Source organism: Salmo trutta, chromosome 27 (genome assembly GCF_901001165.1).
Source record: "Salmo trutta chromosome 27, fSalTru1.1, whole genome shotgun sequence".
NCBI classification, from domain to species: domain Eukaryota; kingdom Metazoa; phylum Chordata; class Actinopteri; order Salmoniformes; family Salmonidae; genus Salmo; species Salmo trutta.
In genome coordinates, this window is record NC_042983.1 from 46,009,126 (window position 1) to 46,017,154 (window position 8,029).

The window sequence follows — 8,029 nt, forward strand, 5'->3', positions numbered from 1 at the left end:
ACAGGTATGAATCATCATCGTTAGGTTAATCTATGTCGTTAACAGGTATAGATCATCGTTAGGTTAATCTATGTTGTTAACAGGTATGGATCATCATCATCATTAGGTTAATCTATGTCGTTAACAGGTATGAATCATCATCGTTAGGTTAATCTATGTCGTTAACAGGTATGGATCATCGTTAGGTTAATCTATGTCGTTAACAGGTATGGATCATCACTTTTTACTCCGTACATTTTCACTGACACTGAATACATTTTGAATGCTTAGCAGGACATGAAAATGGTCCAATTAACGCACTTATCAAGAGGTCATCCCTACTGCCTCTGATCTGGCGGACTCACTAAACACAAACGTTTCATTTGTAAATTATGTCTAAGTGTTGGAGTGTGCCTCTGGCTATCTGTAAATTAATAAAATGGCTTTAAGTATATTACAGTAATTACACTTTATTGTATTTTTTATTTAACCTTTATTTTAAAGAGGAGACATGTTGAGACCTATTTTCAAATGTACAATATAATATACACATTATACACAAAATGTACAGCACCAGTCAAATGTTTATTTTTTACTATTTTCTACATTGTAGAATAATAGTGAAGACATCAAAACTATGGAATCATGTAGTAATCAAAGTGTTAAACAAATCAATATATATTTTAAATTATTCAAAGTAACCACCCTTGATGCAGCTTTGCACACTCTTGGCATTCTCTCAACCAGCTTCACCTGGAATGCTTTTCCAACAGTCTTGAAGGAGTTCCCACATATGCTGAGCACTTGTTGGCTGCTTTTCCTTTATGCTGCGGTCCAACTCATCCTAAAACATCTCAATTGGATTGAGGTCGGGTGATTGTGTAGGCCAGATCATGATGCAGCACTCTATCACTCTCCTTCTTGGTCAAATAGCCCTTAGACAGCCTGGAGGTGTGTTGGGTCATTGTCCTGTTGAAAAACAAATGATAGTCCCACTACATTTACATTTACGTCATTTAGCAGACGCTCTTATCCAGAGCGACTTACAAATTGGTGCATTCACCTTATGATATCCAGTGGAACAACCACTTTACAATAGTACATCTATATATATATATATATATATATATATATTTTTTTTTTTTTGGGGGGGTGGGTTAGAAGGATTACTTTATCCTATCCCAGGTATTCCTTAAAGAGGTGGGGTTTCAGGTGTCTCCGGAAGGTGGTGATTGACTCTGCTGTCCTGGCGTCGTGAGGGAGCTTGTTCCACCATTGGGGTGCCAGAGCAGTGAACAGTTTTGACTGGGCTGAGCGGGAACTGTGCTTCCGCAGAGGTAGGGGGGCCACCAGGCCAGAGGTGGATGAACGCAGTGCCCACTAAGCACAAACCAGATGGGATGGCGTATCACTGCAGAATGCTATCTTCTGTATACCACCTCTGCCTTGTCACAAATCAAATCAAATCAAATGTATTTATAAAGCCCTTCTTACATCAGCTGATATCTCAAAGTGCTGTACAAAAACGCAGCCTGAAACCCCAAACAGCAAGCAATGCAGGTGTAGAAGCACGGTGGCTAGGAAAAACTCCCTTGAAAGGCAAGAACCAAGGAAGAAACCTAGAGAGGAACCAGGCTCTGAGGGGTGGCCAGTCCTCTTCTGGCTGTGCCGGGTGGAGATTATAACAGAACATGGCCAAGATGTTCAAATGTTCATAGATGACCAGCATGGTCAAATAATAATACATCACAACTGATTGGCTGAAACGCTTTAAGAAGGAAAGATATTCCACATATTAACTTTGAACAAGGCACACCTGTTAATTGAAATGCATTCCAGATTACTACCTCATGAAGCTGGTTGAGAGAATGACAAGAGTGTGCAAAGCTGTCATCAAGGCAAAGGGAGGTTACTTTGAAGAATCTCAAATAAATCTAATCAAATGTTATTTGTCACATGCGCTGAATACAACAGGTGTAGATCTTACAGTGAAATGCTTACTTACAAGCCCTTAACGAACAAAGCAGTTTTAAGAAAAATAACTGAAAAAAATAAATAAATAAAAGTAACAAATAATTTACGGTGCAGCAGTAAATAACAATAGCGAGGCTATATACAGGGGGTACCGGTACAGAGTCAATGTGGAGACTATATACAGGGGGTACTGGTACAGAGTCAATGTGGAGGCTATATACAGGGGGTACCGGTACAGAGTCAATGTGGAGACTATATACAGGGTATTACAGTACAGAGTCAATGTGGAGGCTATATACAGGGGGTACCGGTACAGAGTCAATGTGAAGGCTATATACAGGGGGCACCGGTTAGTCAAGGTAATTGAGGTAACATGTACATGTAGGTAGAGTTAATAAAGTCACTATGTATAGATTATAGAGTAGCAGCGGTGTAAAAGAGGGTTGGGGGGTGGCAATGCAAATAGTCTGGGTAGCCATTAGATTAGATGTTCAGGAGTCTTATGGCTTGGGGGTAGAAGCTGTTTAGAAGCCTTTTTGTCCTAGACTTGGAGCTCCGGTACCGCTTGCCGTGCGGTAGCAGAGAGAACAGTCTATGACTAGAGTGGCTGGAGTCTTTGACAATTTTTAGGGCCTTCCTCTGACACCGCCTGGTGTAGAGGTCCTGGATGGCAGGAAGCTTGGCCCCAGTGATGTACTGGGCCGTACGCACTACCCTCTGTAGTGCCTTGCGGTCAGAGGCCGAGCAGTTGCCGTACCAGGCAGTGATGCAACCAGTCAGGATGCTCTCGATGGTGCAGCTGTAGAACCTTTTGAGGATCTGAGGACCCATGCCAAAACTTTTTATTTTCCTGAGGAGGAATAGGTTTTGTCGTGCCCTCTTCACAACTGTCTTGATGTGCTTGGACCATGTTAGTTTGTTGGTGATGTGGACACCAAGGAACTTGAAGCTCTCAAATATAAAATATATACAGCATTGATTTGTTTAACACTTTTTTGGTTACTACATGATTCCATATGTGTTATTACATAGTTTTGATGTCTTCACTATTATTCTACAATGTAGAAAATAGTAAAAAATAAAGAAAAACCTTGGAATGAGTTGGTGTGCCCACACTTTTGACTGGTAGTGTATTAAGGTTGTTCAGGTTGGAACACAAAACGATGGGTGGGTGTGTTCTGTGGTTGCTGTGACGTGGAACTTCCTCTTCTGTCCTCTCCTGTCCAGCCAGTTCAGTTCTATCTCTCCTGTCCTCTCCTGTCCAGCCAGTTCATTTCTGTCTCTCCGGTCCTCTCCTGTCCAGCCAGTTCAGTTCTATCTCTCCTGTCCTCTCCTGTCCAGCCAGTTCAGTTCTGTCTCTCCTGTCGTTTCCGGTCCAGCCAGTTCAGTTCTGTCTCTCCGGTCCTCTCCTGTCCAGCCAGTTCAGTTCTGTCTCTCCGGTCCTCTCCTGTCCAGCCAGTTCAGTTCTGTCTCTCCGGTCCTCTCCTGTCCAGCCAGTTCAGTTCTGTCTCTCCTGTCCTCTCCTGTCCAGCCAGTTCTGTCTCTCCGGTCCTCTCCTGTCCAGCCAGTTCAGTTCTGTCTCTCCGGTCCTCTCCTGTCCAGCCAGTTCAGTTCTGTCTCTCCTGTCCTCTCCTGTCCAGCCAGTTCTGTCTCTCCTGTCGTTTCCGGTCCAGCCCGTTCAGTTCTGTCTCTCCTGTTGTTTCCGGTCCAGCCCGTTCAGTTCTGTCTCTCCTGTCGTTTCCGGTCCAGCCCGTTCAGTTCTGTCTCTCCTGTCCTCTCCTGTCCAGCCAGTTCAGTTCTGTCTCTCCGGTCCTCTCCTGTCTAGCCAGTTCAGTCTCTCCGGTCCTCTCCTGTCCAGCCAGTTCAGTTCTATTTCTCCTGTCCTCTCCTGTCCAGCCAGTTCATTTCTGTCTCTCCGGTCCTCTCCTGTCCAGCCAGTTCAGTTCTATCTCTCCTGTCCTCTCCTGTCCAGCCAGTTCAGTTCTATCTCTCCTGTCCTCTCCTGTCCAGCCAGTTCAGTTCTGTCTCTCCTGTCGTTTCCGGTCCAGCCAGTTCAGTTCTGTCTCTCCGGTCCTCTCCTGTCCAGCCAGTTCAGTTCTGTCTCTCCGGTCCTCTCCTGTCCAGCCAGTTCAGTTCTGTCTCTCCGGTCCTCTCCTGTCCAGCCAGTTCAGTTCTGTCTCTCCTGTCCTCTCCTGTCCAGCCAGTTCTGTCTCTCCGGTCCTCTCCTGTCCAGCCAGTTCAGTTCTGTCTCTCCGGTCCTCTCCTGTCCAGCCAGTTCAGTTCTGTCTCTCCTGTCCTCTCCTGTCCAGCCAGTTCTGTCTCTCCTGTCGTTTCCGGTCCAGCCCGTTCAGTTCTGTCTCTCCTGTTGTTTCCGGTCCAGCCCGTTCAGTTCTGTCTCTCCTGTCGTTTCCGGTCCAGCCCGTTCAGTTCTGTCTCTCCTGTCCTCTCCTGTCCAGCCAGTTCAGTCTCTCCGGTCCTCTCCTGTCCAGCCAGTTCAGTTCTGTCTCTCCTGTTGTTTCCGGTCCAGCACGTTCAGTTCTGTCTCTCCTGTCGTTTCCGGTCCAGCCCGTTCAGTTCTGTCTCTCCTGTCCTCTCCTGTCCAGCCAGTTCAGTTCTGTCTCTCCGGTCCTCTCCTGTCCAGCCAGTTCAGTCTCTCCGGTCCTCTCCTGTCCAGCCAGTTCAGTTCTATCTCTCCTGTCCTCTCCTGTCCAGCCAGTTCATTTCTGTCTCTCCGGTCCTCTCCTGTCCAGCCAGTTCAGTTCTATCTCTCCTGTCCTCTCCTGTCCAGCCAGTTCAGTTCTGTCTCTCCTGTCGTTTCCGGTCCAGCCAGTTCAGTTCTGTCTCTCCGGTCCTCTCCTGTCCAGCCAGTTCAGTTCTGTCTCTCCGGTCCTCTCCTGTCCAGCCAGTTCAGTTCTGTCTCTCCGGTCCTCTCCTGTCCAGCCAGTTCAGTTCTGTCTCTCCTGTCCTCTCCTGTCCAGCCAGTTCTGTCTCTCCGGTCCTCTCCTGTCCAGCCAGTTCAGTTCTGTCTCTCCGGTCCTCTCCTGTCCAGCCAGTTCAGTTCCGTCTCTCCTGTCCTCTCCTGTCCAGCCAGTTCTGTCTCTCCTGTTGTTTCCGGTCCAGCCCGTTCAGTTCTGTCTCTCCTGTTGTTTCCGGTCCAGCCCGTTCAGTTCTGTCTCTCCTGTCGTTTCCGGTCCAGCCCGTTCAGTTCTGTCTCTCCTGTCCTCTCCTGTCCAGCCAGTTCAGTCTCTCCGGTCCTCTCCTGTCCAGCCAGTTCAGTTCTGTCTCTCCTGTCGTTTCCGGTCCAGCCAGTTCAGTTCTGTCTCTCCTGTCCTCTCCTGTCCAGCCAGTTCAGTTCTCTCCCCTGTCGTTTCCGGTCCAGCCAGTTCAGTTCTGTCTCTCCGGTCCTCTCCTGTCCAGCCAGTTCAGTTCTGTCTCTCCTGTCCTCTCCTGTCCAGCCAGTTCAGTTCTGTCTCTCCTGTCCTCTCCTGTCCAGCCAGTTCTGTCTCTCCGGTCCTCTCCTGTCCAGCCAGTTCAGTTCTGTCTCTCCGGTCCTCTCCTGTCCAGCCAGTTCAGTTCTGTCTCTCCTGTCCTCTCCTGTCCAGCCAGTTCTGTCTCTCCTGTCGTTTCCGGTCCAGCCCGTTCAGTTCTGTCTCTCCTGTCGTTTCCGGTCCAGCCCGTTCAGTTCTGTCTCTCCTGTCCTCTCCTGTCCAGCCAGTTCAGTTCTGTCTCTCCGGTCCTCTCCTGTCCAGCCAGTTCAGTTCTGTCTCTCCGGTCCTCTCCTGTCCAGCCAGTTCAGTTCTGTCTCTCCTGTCCTCTCCTGTCCAGTTCAGTTCTGTCTCTCCGGTCCTCTCCTGTCCAGCCCGTTCAGTTCTGTCTCTCCTGTCCTCTCCTGTCCAGCCAGTTCTGTCTCTCCGGTCCTCTCCTGTCCAGCCAGTTCAGTTCTGTCTCTCCGGTCCTCTCCTGTCCAGCCAGTTCAGTTCTGTCTCTCCGGTCCTCTCCTGTCCAGCCAGTTCAGTTCTGTCTCTCCTGTCCTCTCCTGTCCAGCCAGTTCAGTTCTGTCTCTCCTGTCGTTTCCGGTCCAGCCAGTTCTGTCTCTCCGGTCCTCTCCTGTCCAGCCAGTTCAGTTCTGTCTCTCCTGTCCTCTCCTGTCCAGCCAGTTCAGTTCTGTCTCTCCTGTCGTTTCCGGTCCAGCCCGTTCAGTTCTGTCTTATCTTATAATACTGCTGCTATATGGAACCAGCCGTTGAATAACACTCCAGTTTTATACATTCTCTCTATACACCTATCATAACAAAACACCCACTGCTGCTCTGCATGTTTTGGGTTGCTACCCGAACTTTACTGATATGCTGTTACCCGAACTTTACTGGTATGCTGTTACCGGAACATTACTGGTATGCTGTTACCCGAACTTTACTGGTATGCTGTTACCAGAACTTTACTGGTATGCTGTTACCAGAACTTTACTGGTATGCTGTTACCAGAACTTTACTGGTATGCTGTTACCAGAACTTTACTGGTATGCTGTTACCGGAACTTTACTGGTATGCTGTTACCGGAACTTTACTGGTATGCTGTTACCGGAACTTTACTGGTATGCTGTTACCGGAACATTACTGGTATGTTGTTATCGGAACATTACTGGTATGTTGTTATCAGAACATTACTGGTATGTTGTTACCGGAACATTACTGGTATGTTGTTACCGGAACATTACTGGTATGCTGTTACCAGAACATTACTGGTATGCTGTTACCGGAAACATTACTGGTATGCTGTTACCGGAACATTACTGGTATGCTGTTACCAGAACATTACTGGTATGCTGTTACCAGAACATTACTGGTATGCTGTTACCAGAACATTACTGGTATGCTGTTACTGGAACTTTACTGGTATGCTGTTACCAGAACATTACTGGTATGCTGTTACCGGAACTTTACTGGTATGCTGTTACCGGAACTTTACTGGTATGCTGTTACCGGAACTTTACTGGTATGCTGTTACCAGAACATTACTGGTATGTTGTTACTGGAACTTTACTGGTATGCTGTTACCGGATCAAAGAGTAAAACAAGGAGAACAATGACCCTTGACCCCCCAGCCGTGTAACTCAGCGCCATGGGCAGTGAGGTGGAAGGGGCCTGGAGGAGAAGGGGGGAGTCAAGTCCATCTGTGAGTTATTGACTGGTGAGATCACATGGCTGCTCCTCTCTCCAGTTCAACAGGCTGCTCCTCTCTCCAGTTCAACAGGCTGCTCCTCTCTCCAGTTCAACAGGCCGCTCCTCTCTCCAGTTCAACAGGCTGCTCCTCTCTCCAGTTCAACAGGCTGCTCCTCTCTCCAGTTCAACAGGCTGCTCCTCTCTCCAGTTCAACAGGCTGCTCCTCTCTCCAGTTCAACAGGCTGCTCCTCCTCTCTCCAGTTCAACAGGCTGCTCCTCCTCTCTCCAGTTCAACAGGCTGCTCCTCCTCTCTCCAGTTCAACAGGCTGCTCCTCCTCTCTCCAGTTCAACAGGCTGCTCCTCCTCTCTCCAGTTCAACAGGCTGCTCCTCCTCTCTCCAGTTCAACAGGCTGCTCCTCCTCTCTCCAGTTCAACAGGCTGCTCCTCTCCTCTCCAGTTCAACAGGCTGCTCCTCTCCTCTCCAGTTCAACAGGCTGCTCCTCTCCTCTCCAGTTCAACAGGCCGCTCCTCTCTCCAGTTCAACAGGCCGCTCCTCTCTCCAGTTCAACAGGCTGCTCCTCTCCTCTCCAGTTCAACAGGCTGCTCCTCTCTCCAGTTCAACAGGCTGCTCCTCTCTCCAGTTCAACAGGCCGCTCCTCTCTCCAGTTCAACAGGCTGCTCCTCTCTCCAGTTCAACAGGCTGCTCCTCTCTCCAGTTCAACAGGCTGCTCCTCCTCTCTCCAGTTCAACAGGCTGCTCCTCTCTCCAGTTCAACAGGCTCCTCCTCTCTCCAGTTCAACAGGCTGCTCCTCTCTCCAGTTCAACAGGCTCCTCCTCTCTCCAGTTCAACAGGCTGCTCCTCTCTCCAGTTCAACAGGCTGCTCCTCTCTCCAGTTCAACAGGCTGCTCCTCTC